The sequence below is a fragment of the Piliocolobus tephrosceles genome, chromosome 18 (assembly GCF_002776525.5).
Source record: "Piliocolobus tephrosceles isolate RC106 chromosome 18, ASM277652v3, whole genome shotgun sequence".
In the NCBI taxonomy this organism is placed as follows: domain Eukaryota; kingdom Metazoa; phylum Chordata; class Mammalia; order Primates; family Cercopithecidae; genus Piliocolobus; species Piliocolobus tephrosceles.
In genome coordinates this window covers 7689811-7709039 of record NC_045451.1, presented here as the reverse complement: position 1 = coordinate 7709039, position 19229 = coordinate 7689811, and the positions used below count along the sequence as shown (strand labels likewise).

The following is a 19229-nucleotide window of genomic DNA, read 5'->3' as shown; positions in this document are numbered from 1 at the left end:
GTAATTCCTGATACAGAGAAGAAATGTTCAACCGCATTTTAGCGACGTATTTTCTATTACTATGCAGATAAATCTCTTCCCAATGCCTAACTGAAAAAAAATGTAACAGAGTTCAATTATACTGACACAATCCCCATTCTTCTAATCTCTGAGGCATCTTCCACTCTTTCTTTCCTAACACGTCACATACAATTACCAAGTCTTGTAGGTTCTACTCTAAGTATCACTAATATTTTGTAAACCTTACTTATCTGTGGATCCAGGAAAAGTTATTGAACTCCAAAACTCAACTGTCTATACCTCGTTGACACTTTATTGAAATCTAGTATCTATTTATCCAATTTAAGGTCACTTTTCAAACTTGAGGTCTCTCCCCATCACTCACTGACAAACACTGTTAATTAACATCAATGTCTACATTTTTCTTTCTACACAGTTATTTTTTCATTCCAGTGTAGCAGGACGAGCCGCGGACAAAACATCTCAGACACTGAGATAGTGAAGGGAGCGGCTTTAATCAGCTGGGAGTGTCAGCAGGCTAGCATCTTAAAATCCGAGCTCCTCAGGTGCTCAACTTCTATCCCTTTTAAGGACTCACAACTCCAAGGGGGTCCACATGAGACGGTTGTGATCGATTGAGCAAGCGGGGGTACGATTGAGCAAGCCGGGTACATGACAGGGTCTGCAAGCACCGGTGGTCAGAGTGAAACGGAACAGAATGGGAGCTTTCACAACGTCCTTCCATACAATGTCTGAAATCTATAGATTACATCAGTTGCTAGGTCAAGGGTCGAATTTTAACTACCAGGCTTAGGTCAGGCAGGCCCAGGCCTGGTTTCCGGTCTGGTTCCTAGGCGCCGGGCTACCTGCCTTTAGTTCCGCTTCTTTTTCCTTTTCTGAGTATAAAACAATATAAAACAATATGAGAGAGTCTCTCTCTTCCCTCACCATGAGATTTAACATTCATGCCCATGACTATTATAAAGGCTTGGCTTCTCAATTTCTTGGCATCCTCATCTCCTTTGACCTGTATTTGAACTGAAAGAAATTCACACATTACTTGCCCAGAAATTTGCAACTTGCAGGTCTTGTAACATTTGGAAACAGTCTCAAATATCTATTCTCTATCTATGCTTTTCTATTCACAGTGTCTCATTATATTTAGTCTAATGATAACTGTTCTATAAACTCACTAAAACCAGCCCTTCTTGTCCAATGAATGCTTTATTTCTTTCCATATTAGCCACTTCTTTTTATTCCATGTACCTAGCTATACAATTTCATTCCTTTAATACAACATTTAATCAGATTCTCTCAAATTCCCTCTGTGTTCCCCTGCCATCATGCTGCTTTGACCATGTCTACATGAAGTTCAACTGCCTGCTCTTTCCATGTCTATAAGATTTCAAAAGCGTGCTGCAGAAGACAAATTTTATAACTGGGCTAAATATATCAACTCTTAATCCAGTTTTCAGTTCATCCTCACTCTCAGCTGATTAATTCAAAAACCACATCTCAGATCAAATAGACGCTGCAGCAGCTCAAATCCAGAACTTTTTTTTTTTTTTTTTTTTTTTAATCACCCAACGTAAAGCTTCCCAACATGATGTCTATTCTTTCCTTTTGTCCTCCGGTTCACGTGGATGAGGTGTGTCTGTGGAGAACCTGATTTTTGAATGTGGTATTTAAAGCATGTAGAGTAGAGTTAGCACTGGTTTTGAATCCTGATTTTGCTACTAGATGTCTGCCTGATGTTAAGAAATAATAGTTGTTCAATGCCTCTACTTTCTCACCTCTAATTTTGCATAAGTGAGAAATATCATTGCTATTGCCATTGTCACCGTTCCTGAAGCAACAACCCTTTGATAACTCCTTCTGGTAGAAACAAATACATTCCAGGTGTCTTTCTCTTTCCTAATTCTGTCTGTCTTTCCCAGGCACAGTTTTGACTATGATCGCCATAATTCCTTTTCAGATTAAGGGAAGTTGATCTCTTTCCCATATAATCTTAATGCCAATTTCTGAACTATTGATTTGTACTTTTGGCTACAATGGCTTATGTGGTTTTGTAACCAAAAACAATGAATCTCTTTCTTTGTTGCTTTATACTGCTGCTGTTTTACAACTGAAACAGTTTTAAAACATGCTGTCCCTTAATCACTGAAGCACAGTTTCCCTAAAACTTAACATAGCTTGTAAGCTGTTTCCCACATGGGACAGGTTCAAATAGATATTTATCCAAATAAAATATAAATAAATCAATCTTATTTCAAAAAATTTAAGTTAAAAAAGGCAAGTCGCAAACCACTTTCATCATGTCTAATGATATTATGTAGGAAATTTAGTTTCTCATAACATTAGAGCTTATCTCAGTGACCTCAGTATGATAGGAAAAATATTTTGAACAGAAAATTCATGCTGGGTTGTTTTGAAGAAGGATGGATTTTCCTACCCTTGTTGCTGTAGTCCCCTTTATGGGCTATCCCATGAATTTATAAGGTACATGGTTTACCTGATAACAATGCTATTTAAAGTAAAATGTAGTTTCATTCCTCTTCTCCTTCGTTCCATTTTTGTGGATTCTTTCAATTTAAATCTAATCACATTAGTATTCTATTCTTCTATATCCATTTGAAACTTTCTCGAACTACTGCTAATTTACTGCTGAAAATTTACTTAATGACTAAAGTGAAAGTGATCCAGGAAGGGGAATAAGGACAACAGAAAGTAGTGAACTCTTTCTTGTTCCATCACGTATCATGGCATGAGTCTCAGAGACCAGAGAATGAGACCTTCCTTCACATCTTTGAGAAGCTGCTTTTCTCTGAGGACAATCAGGGTCCTTTTCCAATGAACTATTTTTTATGGGAAGACTCTTCCCATTTTTTTCATCCAAAATATTTCACTCGCTGTTGACGATTTACCTATGGATTTTATGGATAATGCAATTTGTCAGCTTGAATCCACACTCCATTGCATGCTTCTTACAGATTATTCCTTGGTGCCTTGATGAAGACAGGGTTATGGCAGCATTCCGTCTCTCCTTGGGCAGTGTGTGAACCATATTCTCAGGTTGCGTCACATTTCCCTTCAGTGGGATATATAATTAAAACTCTCCTTTAAACCCTAGTTTAGAATAACTGGCTCTGGTTTGTGTTAATTAAGCTTTTGAAAGACTCAAGACACTCATGATTTGAAATCTGTGTAGATGCTGAAAGAACAATGTGGTTTAACTCCAAAATAAAAGTCGAGACTCTTGGACCATTATCAGTAGGACACAACCTGTGCCTGTAAGTTGTAGAATGCATATGCCCATATTTTTAAGAGTTTTATTACTCAATACTAAACTGTTCTGTTTGTCATAGTTTTCTGACACATACGCAAACAGACCTAGAGCAATTGGCCATTTTCCCAGGTCAGGTACTACAACTTGGCCCAGTGGGATTCACTTCCCAGGCCACTTTCCCTTGTGATAAGCTAAATGCAAGTTGTTCAGAGGGTCTGGTAAACTCTGGTAAATATACCATTTCTCTCTTCTGATGGGTTCAGCCCCATTTATAAATACCCCTGTAATAGTTTGCTTCTGAAAAAATATACGTATTTTACATATTATGTACCATATTATAAGGTACTTACTAACAAGTTAGAACTAAGATTGTAAGGACTTTACAGAAATGTACCAATTTAAGCCTCATAATCAGCCTACATGTTAAAACCCTTCAATTTGTTTTCTTTTCATGTGCATGAAATTAAAACCCATAAATGTTACTTACTTTCCTTTGGGCAGATTATTGACACTGTCTCCAAAACTAATAGCTGGTGTTCTTTAATCCAGTACTATGAGTGAATTATTAGCATCATTTTAAAAGACCTGATATCCCACTTACAAAAGATGCTTTGTCCTATGGTATTTCAAGTATAGATTTTAATTTAAATATTGTCATCTCAACCTAAGCAGTTTTTCAATTATGGTTCAGCTGTCAACCATCTCTATTGACCTCAAAAATGTCATGTTTATAATTAATAATCACCAGAGATAAGTTCAGATTTAATTGTGGGTCTCCACAATCTGTAGATAGATTACTGTCACCCATCCTCTCTTTTAGAGAGCTAAATATTCTTTTTAAGATGACATTTCCCTCTTATACTTTTAAAACCTGTAATACAGATATTAAAAACAGAAAAATTCTGTCATCCTATCAGATACTATCTTATTTCATCAATCCAGGTTTAAAACCAACTAGACTGACCAATATCCCTGATGAACATTGATGCAAACATCCTCAATAAATACTGGCAAACCGAATCCAGCAGCACATCAAAAAGCTTATCCACCATGATTAGGTGGGCTTCACCCCTGGGATGCAAGGCTGGTTCAACATACACAAATCAATAAACATAATCCAGCATGTAAACAGAACCAAAGACAAAATCCACATGATTATCTCAATAGATGCAGAAAAGGCCTTTGACAAAATTCAACAGCCCTTCATGCTAAAAACGCTCAATAAATTCGGTATTGATGGGATGTATCTCAAAATAATAAGAGCTATTTATGACAAACCCACAGCCAATATCATACTGAATGGGCAAAAACTGGAAGCATTCCCTTCGAAAACTGGCACAAGACAGGGATGCCTTCTTTCACCACTCCTATTCACATAGTGTTGGAAGTTCTGGCCAGGGCAGTCAGGCAGAAAGAAATAAAAGGTATTCAATTAGGAAAAGAGGAAGTTAAATTGTCCCTGTTTGCAGATGACATGATTGTATATTTAGAAAACCCCATCATCTCAGCCCAAAATCTCCTTAAGCAACTTCAGCAACATCTCAGGATACAAAGTCAATGTGCAAAACTCACAAGCATTCTTATACATCAATAACAGACAAACAGAGAGCCAAATCATGAGTGAACTCCTATTCACAACTTCTTCAAAGAGAAAAAAATACCTAGGAATCCAACTTACAGGGGATGTGAAGGACCTCTTCAAGGACAATTACAAACCACTGCTCAACGAAATAAAAGAGGACACAAACAAATGGAAGAACATTCCATGCTCATGGATAGGAAGAATCCAGATCATCAAAATGGCCATACTGCCCAAGGTAATTTATAGATTCAATGCCATCCCCATCAAGCTACCAATGACTTTCTTCACAGAATTGGATAAAACTACTTTAAAGTTCATATGGAACCAAAAAAGAGCCCGCATTGCCAAGACAATCCTAAGCCAAAAGAACAAAACTGGAGGCATCACGCTACCTGACTTCAAACTATACTACAAGGCTACAGTGACCAAAACAGCATGGTACTGGTACCAAAACAGAGATACAGTCCAATGGAACAGAACAGAGCCCTCAAAAATAATACCACACATCTACAAACATCTGATATTTGACAAACCTGACAAAAACAAGAAATGGGGAAAGGACTCCCTATTTAATAAATGGTGCTGGGAAAACTGACTATCCATATGTAGAAAGCTGAAACTGGATCCCTTCCTTACACCTTATACAAAAATTAATTCAAGACAGATTAAAGACTTAAATGTTAGACCTAAAACCATAAAAACCCTAGAAGAAAACCTAGACAATACTATTCAGGACATAGGCATGGACAGGATTTCATGATTAAAACACCAAAAGCAATGGCAACAGAAGCCAGAATTGACAAATGGGGTCTAATTAAACTAAAGGGCTTCTGCACAGCAAAATAAACTACCATCAGAATGAATGGGCAACCTACAGAATGGGAGAAAATTTTTGCAATCTAACCATTTGACAAAGGGCTAATATCCAGAATCTATAAAGAACTCAAACAAATTTGTTTGACGTGTATCATTTTTATTTTATTAAATAAATTAAAATTAAGTACTTAGAATTTGTATTATTCTATTTTAATATATTGTATGTTAACTATTGGATTCAACAAATATTTACCAAGAAATTTAAGGCACTATGTTCAGAACTGAATAGCCAGTGCACTCATGAAATTTATGCTAGTAAGGAAAACATATATTACTAAAAAATGTAAAAACTCATATATAATAAAGAGAAATACGGGGAAATAGCCACTTCTATTGGGGGAATGGGCAGGGTTTTTTAGAAATCTTTCCTGAGTTGAAACATCAATGAAGAATAGTAATTACTGGGCATGATGGGAGTTTGGTTGGAGAATGAATTCTGACCAGAAAAGGCATCGTGTATGAAGGCTCTGAACCAAGGTGACAATTAAGAAATGGAAATAGCCGGGCGCGGTGGCTCAAGCCTGTAATCCCAGCACTTTGGGAGGCCAAGACGGGCGGATCACGAGGTCAGGAGATCGAGACCATCCTGGGTAACACGGTGAAACCCCGTCTCTACTAAAAATACAAAAAAAAAAAACTAGCCGGGCGAGGTGGCGGGCGCCTGTAGTCCCAGCTACTCCGGAGGCTGAGGCAGGAGAATGGCATAAACCCGGGAGGCAGAGCTTGCAGTGAGCTGAGATCCGGCCACTGCACTCCAGTCCGGGCGACAGAGCAAGACTCCGCCTCAAAAAAAAAAAAAAAAAAAAAAAAATGGAAATAAACATACACACACACACATACACACACACACATATAGGTTTACTTCACATATAAAATAAATTCAATAAGCATAAAGCTAAATTTTTGGCACTAAAATCTTCACAGCTAATAATTATGGCAAGTAAACAAAATGTTAAGTTTTTCATATATAGCCAACATAAGAGGTGAGATAGATCCTAGTTATTAATCAGACAACGTAGGCACACATAATTTCTCATCTTGTTAAACATAGTTTCACTGCCCTGATCAGTTTGGTGAAGATGAAACTCATTTTTCTAGCATCAAAAATGAAATTTTTGCTGTCTTCTCCATAAGCCTTAGTATGAAGTATTTGGCAGTAAATATGAGAGTGTTAACACAAATTCCTTGAACATCTATGCCAAAAGCGATTACCAGTGTTTCATCTTCCATTCTCAGGTCTGGTCCTCATCAAGAACCCAGTGTTCCCACCCGAGATGGAGACGTGAATAATCTTCCTAAGCCCAATCCTGCCAGAAGCGTGAAGCAAGGGGAAATTTGGAAGGCTGAACAGGAAAGAGTAGAAGTTTAGTTTACTGCTCTCCAAAATAGAAGCTCTTTTCCCTGAGATAGAAGCAAGATGCAAGAGAAAGGGTCAAAGAAACTGGATTCAATTTTAGTGTAGCCTAGATGCTGAAATAACCCTATCTCTACTAAATGCCAAGTCTCTTGCACCCACTTCACATTCTCTTGACCAAAAAAGTGACTCCAGTGTTGCCACGGCAACCGTCTGTGGGTAGGTATGAACTGACAGCACCTCACCTTAGCTGCAGCAGCCCACGCACACAGCTCACTTTCTGCCTGGACTCCTCTGCCTGCAGCTGGTATTCTGCCTGCTGGAATTTGTTCATCCATTTCATCGTGGGCCAGTGTGAAATGGTGAGGGAGTTGAACAGCGTCACGAGAATCCGTGGATGAGAACCTATTCTTTCCCATCTGGAGTGTATTCTATTTATTTATTTATTTAGAGACTGAGTCTCACTCTGTCACCAGGCTGGAGTGCAGTGGCGCCATCTCGGCTCACTGCAACCTCTGCCTCCTGGGTTCAAGCAATACTCGTGCCTCAGCCTCCCGGGTAGCTGGAATTACAGGCTCGTGCCACCACACTTAGCTAATTTTTTTTTTTTTTTTTTTTGTGATGGAGTCTCGCTCTGTGGCCCAGGCAGGAGTGCAGTGGCGCCATCTCGGCTCACTGCAAGCTCCGCCTCCCGGGTTCCCGCCATTCCCCTGCCTCAGCCTCCCGAGTAGCTGGGACCACAGGCGCCGCCACCACCCCTGGCTAAATTTTTGTATTTTCAGTAGAGATGGGGTTTCACCGTGTTAGAAAAGATAGTCTCGATATCCTGACCTCGTGATTCGCTCACCTCGGCCTCCCAAAGTGCTGAGATTACAGGCTTGAGCCACCGCGCCCGGCCTGGAGTGTATTCAATACAGCATCTCAGAGGGCTCCCAGAGCGACTGCAGTCCACTTGTCCACAGAGATGCTCATTTTGTCCTTCTATGATAAACCCCAGGATAAATGACTACAAAAAGATGTCTTTCTCCTTTCTGTAACATTCTTCCTAGATTCACATACATTTTCTCTGATAGCATTTCTTAAAATAAAGCCCCTGCACACATGTGAAGAAAGCACTCAGTATGTAACATGAAGATCATTCAGGATTAAATACATTATCATTAGTATTATTATTAATATATCCTATAAAAATGGTAAATTCTTTGTAAGAAATCTGAACTTGATACAGTCTTAAAGAAATACATAGATACTAATACAAAAGATCTGTTTAGTAGTTGACTATTCATTATCCTGCACTCTAATAATTTTTCAATTAATTCAGAAACGCTACGATCACATCACTATTACATGATGTAAATGTAATTTATGTCACCAAATCCCAATTTATTCTTTCTGAATATATACAAACACAATAAATCCATTGATAATTTTATAGAAAACTGGGACTCAGAACTATTACTATTTAAAGATGCAAAAATAGAATGTGCTAGGTTTCTCTTCTCAGAAACCTTTGCTTTTTCATCCATTGAATTTCATCCACCATGAGTCTTTATATCAGGTCAAGACTTTAATCCAAGATCACAAAGTAACTAGTTCTAATCCCCAAAGTATAAGTCCTGTTTCAAGGAAATCAAACATGGAAATGAGGAAAAAGAAAAAAACAAAAAACCCATGAATAATAGAGCAAAAATCAACAGAAAAGCGGACAAAAATTGTTGAATACAGATGACAATGACCAAATACCTGGCTATAATTTACTGTCATCTTCCTCATAAATACAAATTCAAAATTGATAGCATAATCTTCTCAAATTTTATTTACAATCTGGTGTATATCATCACATTTAAATTATCCCTAAAGTAAAAGTATATGATTCTCAACCTAGAGTATTTTCTAGTAGCGGTACACCGCTGCTATAATAAATACGTACCTATTTTGTGATTATTAGCTTAATGCCTATGTCTTCAACTAGGGTGTGCTTTGTGAGGTCAAGGTTTATGTTGATTGTGCTCACGGTTAAATCTTCAGAATATGTATATCATTTAACAGACAATGTGATGGTTAATACTGTCAACTTGATTGGATTGAAGGATACAAAGTATTAATCCTGGGTTTGTCTGTATGGGTGTTGCCAAAGGAGATTAACATTTGAGTCAGTGGACTGGGGATGGCAGATCCACCTTTAATCTGGTGGGCACAATCTATCAGCTTCTAGCAAATATAAAGCAGGTAGAAAAACGTGAAGATTGGGCTAGGCTCCCAGTCTACATCTTTCTCCTATGCTGGATGCTTCCTGCTCCCAAACACTGGACTCCAAGTTCTTCAGTTTTGGGACTGGGACTTGCTCTTCTTGCTCCTCTGCATGCAGACAGCCTACTGTGGGACCTTGTGATCGTATAAGTTAATACTTAATAAACTCTCTCACCAGTAAATCTTACACTGTTTCAACAGTTTATGATAGAAGAATAATAATTTTTGGCTGTCTTTCTAAATTGAAATCCAGAAATTAAAATGTTAGCACTAAAATTAGGTCAATCAACTTAAGACCAAACTTTATTAAATTTTATTTCAAGAAATCATTTTTTTCTGCTCATGGCATGTCTTATATTAGCATTATTACCAGTATTTTAGAATAAATTTTAAACTATATTTTTCTTAATTAAGTTTTAAAAATATACACACATATACAAACACACTCTCCTGGATTTTCAACTTGGGGGCTGGAACATGTGATTCTAGAAAAATGAGTTTTTATCACAAAAGTAAGTGAAATTTGAAATAAATTTATGAAGAAACTCTCATATATAAACCTCCACTAGTTAGACAAAACTAAATATGTCAGTTCCAGATGCCTAGTTAATTACTTGATTTTTTAATCCCAAAAAGTACTGGACACTTATATAAGAAGCAGAAAAAAACATATGGAGGAAACCTTAGAGATCTTGTACTGGCAACATTGTTTCCCAATGCAATTTTCATAATTATTTCTAAATAAACACCATTTGACTAACTGTTACTTGGTAAAATTATAATGTATAGGGGAAAGATGGATTCTGGATGCAGATTGATCTGGCTTTGAAATTCTTTTCCTATCTAACATTACATTAGACAAATAACATTTTTCTCATTAGACATCAATTGCCCAAATGTTATATGAAAATAACATTCTCTAAGCTATTGAAAATCGAATATCAATATATGACTAGGCTCTAGCATATTCTGTCATACACAGTAGATGGTCAATAAATACCATTCATTTTATTAATACTGCAGCAGTGGTTCTCAAAGTGTTTTGTGGGGATGCCTGATGATCCATGCTATCGTTTTAAAGGATTGTGCTACTTTCATACTAACCTGCTTGCTATGTGAATTTTTCTATTGTCTTTCTCTCACACAGGTACAGTGGAGTTTCTCTGAGGCTACATGGTGAGAGAAGATGTCACCGCTCTGACTGACATACGTAATAGTGTGTGTGTGTGTGTGTGTTTGTGCGTGTGTGTTTGTGTGGAGTTTTAATTTTAAATACGGGAAATATAAAGAGACATAATATTTTAAAAAACCAATGGTTTGGAGGCTGTCAATATTCTTTAAGACTGCAAAAGTGTTCAGAGACAGAATTTTGAGACTAAAACACTGTATCAGAACTTTGAGACTGAAACACAGCATCGTGTACATTCAGAGTTGAAGACACTCCTGTGAGCACTCGATGTGAATGTGAGTGGATAGTACATGATAGCAAATGGCCCTGCCTTTATTACCTGACTCACTTGTACCAGAATAGCCCCAACATCACTCACGCCTTATTTACTCTTGAGGAAACTATTTGAACTCTTTCAGAAGACTGACTCCTTGATAATCCAGTAGTATTCCTGTTTCCAACATTTCACATTATTGTAAGTTGCATTATAGTGAACAGAATTTTATTGGAGTACAAGAGCTATATTTCAGGTTCTACTGAGTATATCATTTTGTTTTGTCAGACAATTTTATGGATAATTATGGATAAAAATTTATATAAAATCTAAAAGTCATCATTGACTCTTTTCTCGCTTAACTTGCGTAATCAATTGGTCGAGTCCTATTGATTTTTCTCCTCAATAGCTTTCCAATTTCTCCTCTTCTCTGTGTCTCCACCACATCAATATAGTTCAAGCAACCATCACTTTCCCCTAATTCATTACAGCAGCATTCTACCTGTCACCAATCCACTGGGACAAATTCAAAGAAACTGATATGAGTATTTCATTTCAACAATTGTCTTCTTGAAATATTGTTAAAAGTATTGTCATTTTTTGCTTTGCCCCCATTCTTGGGTGGGCCAAACTCTCAATGAATCATGACCTTGAACCCTGCCTGGAATGGGTTGTTCAGCAGTGCATAGAAGGTGCCTGATAGCTGAGTGCATCAGTCCAGATCCTTTCCTTCTGTGCCTTGCACCAAGTCTGCATATATCTAGATAAAATGAATCTGTCAGCCTACTTTGACAGTAAAATGATGGGAATATGAAAAGCTGAATTAAATCTAAGACCAGTTGAATTCTGAGAGAAGTCAGGGTAGAGAATAGCCGTCATAGACATAGGAAATCTTAGACTATTCCAATTCTGAATTCTAATACATGTAGCTAAAAAAGATCAGATTAAAACTGTTTACTTGTCAGGTATCTGTCTTGGAACTAAAGGCATTTTCCATGTGAAATATAATTAAATGACCTACAGAATAAAAGAATGTCTTAAAAATATTTATCAATATTTCCCATCAGAGAAATGTTACTTATAAATATTTATTATATTTTGGATAATAAATGAGTATGAATAAAAGGTTACTTAAGGAGTATGTTTCTATCAATCAAATTAATAATGTGTAAATTACATAAGTGATTGCTTAAAAATATATATTTTCAATGGATAAATAAAATATTTTAAAAAGTAAATTAGTAACTTACACAAATAATCACACTGATGAGTTTATGCATTCATTAGAAAAACTACTTTTAAGGCATTCATGTATTTCTGGATTACAAAAGTCAAAAAAAAAAAAAAAGCAAATACTGTGTTATTCAACACACCTTTACATACCTTTTATGATTATTGTCAATGATATAACAGTCAATTAGACCTAGCTATGTTCTTGAAGGACTTCATGATCCCTGAGCAGAACACGAGGCAATAATGATCACTTTCTGGGAAAAACTACCTTAAGAAAATGTGAGATTCTGATGCACTAAGCTGTCCTAGCTTTTGGGATATGCACCGTCTAGCATTATCAGCATTGTTGGTGAGATCTCACTACCATGCAAACGTGTGAAAAGTAAAATCACATTTTGTCCTGGTAGAGTTACAAATTGGATTTTTTTTTCTCCACTAAGTAATCTGAATGAAATATTTCTGAAATTAAAACCTCAAATGTAAAGGAGGATAATTGGGTCTTATTTTACTTATTTATTTTTTGGTAGCAAGTTTGGAACACAGCAGTTAGTTTACGGCTTAAGACTGTATAACATCTTGAAGAACTGATTTTTAGTAAATGTACCTGTTAACAGGACTGTATACAACACTTCGAAATACAAATAGTATTTCAACACTGTAAACTAAATGAAACCTGCAACAATTTATAAGTAAAAGTCTCTTTTTAAAAATTCTAGGTTGCTTATCAAAGCGGATGCTATACTCTTTTTTTGGAGCCTCTTCAATTCTAAGGAGTCCTACGGTCACTTAATGGAGCGCTACACTTGGCAAGTTGTTAAAATTTCTTCTTCCTTAGTAGCTGAACAGCAAATGTCCTACTTGGTTTGATCTGAGCAGCATAAATGAATATAAAAAACGAGAGGTAACAAATCTTTAAAAGACCTAATAATATCAAAATATGGTTATGCTGTAGAAAAGTTATCTAGTTCTTTAGTGATATGTTTTACTCCTATTGTAATCAAGTTATGAATCATACATCTAACTAGATATATGTAAACTGGTATATAAAATAAATGGTTTTACCTTGAACTTATGAGACAATGTCCTAGTGATTTTCTAACAATACGTATTGTAACAAAATTCCTATATAAAGACATACCCTTGGTGCTCATTAAAAATGCTTTGGTTCTGTAATGTCAAAGCAGATTACTTTCCCAACATAAATATTATTTTCACAGTGCTCCCAAAAGGTACAGAACATATCTATAAGGGATAAAGAATGAAGAGGTTATTTGCAGTACAAGCACTCATTTTAGTGGCAATTGAAGTAAACCACAAGGAGGAAAGATGAATTCACACTGCAGTTACCTTTTTTTTTTATCTTGGACTTCATGTTTTTCATTTTATTTTCCATTTTTTAAGATATTTAGTTCTCATTCTACTCTAAATGCAGAGGGAGGGAGCTAATACATAGATCCTGAAGAACAAAAGGACCAGTAATGGGAAGTGTTATGCCGCTTGCCTGTTTCTGAAGTACTGTTTTATTTTATTTATTCTTTCAGGCCCTGTTTCCCTGACACTTTATTTTATTTATTCTTCCAATCTCTGTTTTTCGGACACATTTTACATCAAGAAAATACCATGACTAATACTGAGAAATTGGAAGAAATTTTTTTTTTGAGACAGGGAGTTTTATTGGGGGGCTTACCTACAGGGGAGAAGTCCAGTGGCAGCAGGCTGGGCCGAAGAACCACAACCATTTGTGAGAGGCATGCAGTTCATATAGCACTTTCACGTAGCACCATTTACCTAACAACCTTCACCTGGCAACCTTCATTCAACACCCCCCCCCCCCAAATCCCCTCTACACCCCATGGTCCACGGGCTGGGCTGGGGGCTCAGATGTTACTCATAAACAAGGAATGAATCTCTGGAGTGGCCACTCCCAGATTCCCTAGCTCAGCAAACACATTCCGATGCCTCTGCCATACAGGGTCATTCTCGGCGTATGCGTAAGTGTTTGCTCTCAGGTGCGTTTACATACAGTAGGCTTATGATAGCATTTATATTTAAAGAAGTAACAAAAATCAATTGTCTAAAAGAGATATTGTATTCAAAACTTAGAACTCTGATGCTTTAGACTTTGGGAGAAACAGGATATCTAGTTTGGTGTTTGTGTTTCTGCCTTCCTGTCTGTTTAATTATGACTAAAGTATGTGATATATGCATATTATCTTCCGAGTGTAAGTTTAAACAGTATCAGAATAGGAACAATGAGATTTATATTATTTCTTTCTTCTGAAGCACTTGGCGTAGTCCTCTAGCACACGGTAGGTGATATTAAGGAAGGAGTCTTGTGAAATCAGGAAAGCATTGGCAGTTTGGTTAAGATATCCAACTTCTAATCTTACTTTGACAAATAACTAGCTGAAAAGCAAAGTCACTTAACCACTTTTAGCTTCAGTTTCTTCATTTTTCACATACAATTATTGTGTTTACCTAAATGATTTGTTTTACTAAATGAAGTCACAGGGGATTTAAAAAAACTTTAAGTGTTCTATAGATGTCAGAGTAGATTTATTAATTATAATTTATTAAATCAGCGTGTACTACCTATAGCAATGTGTACTACCTTTTGGTTAGTGAGCAACCCCCAGCCTTTCCAAGCAGGATGCTAGAGAGCTGAATCAGCATCTAATAGTCTTCATGAAGAAGACTGAGTAGCTCGGTATGACTTACAGTTGGCGGTAGTTGCATGCGGTGCCCGCAAACTATGAGTGGATAGTTGTGCAGCTAGTGAACCATTCATAGAAAAGCTTCCCGAAAACAAGGAATGCAAAGGAGTTATCACAATCAATTCTTCATATTGAAGCTCTGGGCCAAGGAAAGCTTAAATTGGGGAATTCCAGAATGTTTTCAGTGTTTACCACGAAGATTTCCCTAGACTGAAAACTTTTTCTTGACTATGCACTAATTGAGGGGTTCTCAAACTTTAGTGAATACTAGAATCACCTGGGAAGATCTTGCACTCTTTCTGTCCAGGCCTCACTCGTCTTCAATTAAATCAACCTCTGGAGTGGAACCCAGGCTTCAAGATGTTGATAGCTCCTCAGGTGATTTCATTTTACAGCCAATTTGTGAAGAAGCAGACTAATCCCCTTCTTGCTTATCAGCCCAATTTAGATTACTTATCAATCCATGGTAGTTATTTAGTGTTTCACATTTGGCAGCTGATAACAGACAGTCATTATACAAGGTTTATGAGTTTACTGTTTACTTAGAAGTAGGTAAATAAGGGCCGGGCATGGTGGCTTGCATCTGTAATCCTAGCACTTTGGGAGGCCGAGGGGGGCAGATCACGAGGTCAGGAGATTGAGACCATCCTGGCTAACACAGTGAAACCCCGTCTCTACTAAAAAATACAAAAAATTAGCCAGGGATTGTGGCAGGCACCTGTAGTCCCATCTACTCAGGGAGGCTGAGACGGGAGAATCACTTGAACCCAGGAGGTGGAGGTTGTAGTGAACTGAGATCACGCCACTGCACTCCAGCCTGGGTAACAGAGTGAGACTGTCTTATGCTAAATGATGTGTTACCAAGCCTGACATTCCGTAGGTATGCAGGAATATGTGTTAAGTATATGCTGGGCAGTCAAATCTATAGGGCAGTTAAGTATTTCGGGAGTTGTGGAAAAAGGTATGTAGCTGAAATTAACAAGAAGGAGGTAATGTTTCAGCTGAGCATTGATTAAAAATTTGCAAAGACTAGTGGGACAAGAATTTCAGGTTTAAGATTGGTGGGATAAGAATTTCAGGCTTTATCTAATTTTCAAAGGCAAAGAAACAAGAATGGCATTGATAATTGGAGGTTGGATAAAGAAGCCCTGATTTGATGAAACATTTCATATTCAGGTACAGTTAGAAATATAAGATGGCTGGGTGCGGTGGCACACGCCTCCAATCCCAGCACTTTGGGAAGCCGAGGCAGGCAGATCATTTGAGGTCTGGAGTTTGAGACCAGCCTAATCAACGTGGTGAAACTCTCCCTCTACTAAAAATACAAAATAATTAGCAGGGTGTGGTGGCTCATGCCTGTAGTTCCAGATATGCGAGAGGTTGAGGCAGGAGAATCACCTAAACCCGGGAGGCGGAGGTTGCAGTGAGCCAAGATCGCACCACTGTACTCCAGCCTGGGCGATGGAGAGACCTCATCCCCCCCCCCCCCCCCCCCCCCAAAAAATGAAATATGGATAAGATGATGGAACAGACCCGGATTGGGAAAAGTATAGACAACATGATGAAAGGAAGGGAGAGAGGGAAGGAGGACAGAAGCTAGCTACCTGACTGGCTGGCTGCCTTTAATGTCTCCCCATTATTCCTCTCCATTTCTCTCCTTACATTCTGTGACGATCTTCTAAAGCATGCCTGAAATGCTCACTATGTGCAGGCTTTGTGTCAGGCTCCAGAGATATACAAAATAATAACAGAGGCCCTTGGTTGAGTACAGAGGCAAAAATAAATACTTTCAATATGTATTGCAATGATAACCAAAAGAGAGTCTGGTTAGCATTCCTACCTACATCAATTATTTCACCATCTATTCTGTTCTTTCAGGATGGATTCCTTCTTTTCATTTAGCGGTTGCCCTTGTGGCTTCCTGAAAATGCACTTTTGAATATAATTAATGACACCTGTCTAGCAAAATCCAAAGCATTTTCTCATTATTCATTCTCCACAATCTCCGAACACTCTGATATGACAACAACAACATTCTAGAGTCTAGATGGATCACTATCTCCTTTAAGAAATATCCTATTCCCTTGGATTTTAGTATTCTGTCTTTGTTCGCTGGATACTTTTCAGGAATTGCTTTCCCTTTCTAATTTACTTCTATTTCATTTTCTAATACTAGTTTGTTCTTTCCTCCAAAACTATACCTTCATCCCTCTAGTCTTATCTATTGGCAAGTACTTCCAAATTTCTCTATTTCACCATGGCATTGCCCTTCTGCCAGGTGGTCGTCCCCATTCATCTATGTTTAAAATCAAACCCGTACGCTCTCCCTTACCCCTGTCACTCCTAAAGACTTCTCAATTAATTAGCCTAGGACCAAAAATGTAGAACAAATTTTGGCTCTTATCTCCCCTTCAGTAAGTTGAAAAAGATTACATATGTATATGTATTTTTTGTAATGTCTGCAACTTTTAGCTTCTTTCTGTTCCCATTACCACTTCCTCAATCCTGGACCCTCAAAGTACTAGATTTTGTTTCATTTCCCTTGACATTATGATCACACTAACCAATCTGTCTGGGTGCAGTTTTTCTCTGATTTAGTCAGCTTTTCATGATGTTGCCATATTAATCTTTCTGGAAGAAATTTTTTAAGGACAGTGAAGTATGATGCATAATAAATCTCAGAAAACTGTGGAGCCATAAACGATTCAACACAATATTCTGGATATGTCTACACTCTTAATTGCTGCTGAAAAATTCTTATTAATAAGGTCACAACTTACCAAATCATGTGCTGCAACTCAAATTTCAACAATTAAGGCTACTTTTTAGGTTATCCAAATAATAAAACTCAGATGGAGATACTATATTAACATAGATTTGGTCAGGCATGGTGGCTCCTGCCTGTAATCTCAGCACTTTGTGAGACCGAGGAGGGCAGATGGTTTGAGGTCAGGAGTTCGAGACCAGACTGGCCAAGATGGTGAAATCCTGTCTCTACTAAATACACAGAAAATTAGCCGGGCGTGGTGGCAGGCACCTGTAATCCTAGCTACTAGAGAGGCTGAGGCATGAGAATTGCTTGAGTCTGGGAGGTGGAGGTTGCAGTGAGCTGAGATTGCACCACTGCATTCCAGCCTGGGCCACAGAGTGAGACTCTGTCTCAGAACAAACAAACAAACAAAAACAAAGAAAACCCCAATAAACATAGCCTCTACTGTTAACCTAAGTTTTTTTTTTTTTTTTTTTTTAATTGTGATTGCTGCCACTGGGGAGTAACCCATGTGCCAAGAGAACTATATGTGGATAATGCTTAAAAGTATCATTGAACTACAAAAGGAATTTTGAGAAAACAAGGTACGATGAGGGAGAGGGCACTTCAGAGAATGCAGAAGATGAAAATATTGTCAAGACAAATCTCTACAAACGATTTACCCAGAGCTAATTCTACATCTCAGAAAGACACAACGGTTTGAATGAAAAGCAATATTACACAGAATTTAAAAGCTCTTAGTTCCTTGGAGTGGGTCTACATTCAATCTCTTAGAATTTGTAAGTCATAATGCACTCGATATAATACTGGCTACCGTTGCAAAGATTAATCATAATTTTATAATCTTTTCAGTATATAATTAAAATATAAACACACCTTCCAAAATTTCTAATTGATCCTTTTATTATCTATTTTCAAAAATATCTGCATATTATTATTAAATGCAGCAAAATAGTGTAAATTGTTATCATGACCTTTGACACTTTCCATGATCTGGCCTTTGCCCACCTTTTAAACTTTCACATGCTGTTTCTCACATAGGTGTTTCCCCTCTCTCTATTCAGGACAATCTAAATTCCATTTCTAACATATGGCACTTTGTTTCCTTGCTACAAAAATTTAGTCAAGGTGTTACCTTTTCTTAAAATCTCTCCTGTATTTTGGCTGCCACAAAATACCTCATAATTTTTAAAGTGTTAGCAGGCCACTTTGCTGTAAATCCTATTCTGACCCTGATCCATGAACTGACCATTATCTTTAATTAATCCTCTCCCTATCCCTGACATCTATCATGGTGAGTACCATATTCAATTTCACTTCATTGCTTAAATGTCGGTCTCTTCTTAATAAACTGCAACGAAGGCAGGGATAATATCAAATTAAACTGTGTAAATCCAGTGAATAGTGCCCTGTCTCATAGAAATGAAGTCCTCAAGAGATGTTGCATGAGTTGAAAATAATAGACAAGAAACTAAATAGGTTGACAATAGATAGGACAGTGAAGGGTTGAGAGCTGGAACTCTAGATTTAGAGCTATGAATCCAAGCGTGCGTGCCCTTAGAGAGTTAAATACTATTTCAAACACTGCGCAATACAGGTAGTGAGATAGTGCATGCAAAATAGTTGTCAGGGAACATAGCCTAAGGTAAGTCTTAAGTAATATTACATTACTATGATGAATTAAGAGTATAATTATCTGCGCTATTTCTATAAACTAGAGGT

The 19229-nt window shown here is 37.4% G+C and overlaps 1 long non-coding RNA gene across 1 annotated transcript in view; it reads left to right on the top strand.

Annotated features, from left to right (window-relative positions):
* The first annotated feature begins 10784 nt into the window (after nucleotides 1-10784).
* Nucleotides 10785-19229, top strand: part of LOC111550650 — a 38460-nt gene continuing 30015 nt past the window's right edge. The window contains exon 1 of the long non-coding RNA XR_002734139.1: nucleotides 10785-10991. This is a non-coding gene — a long non-coding RNA (uncharacterized LOC111550650). The remainder of the gene's footprint in view (nucleotides 10992-19229) is intronic.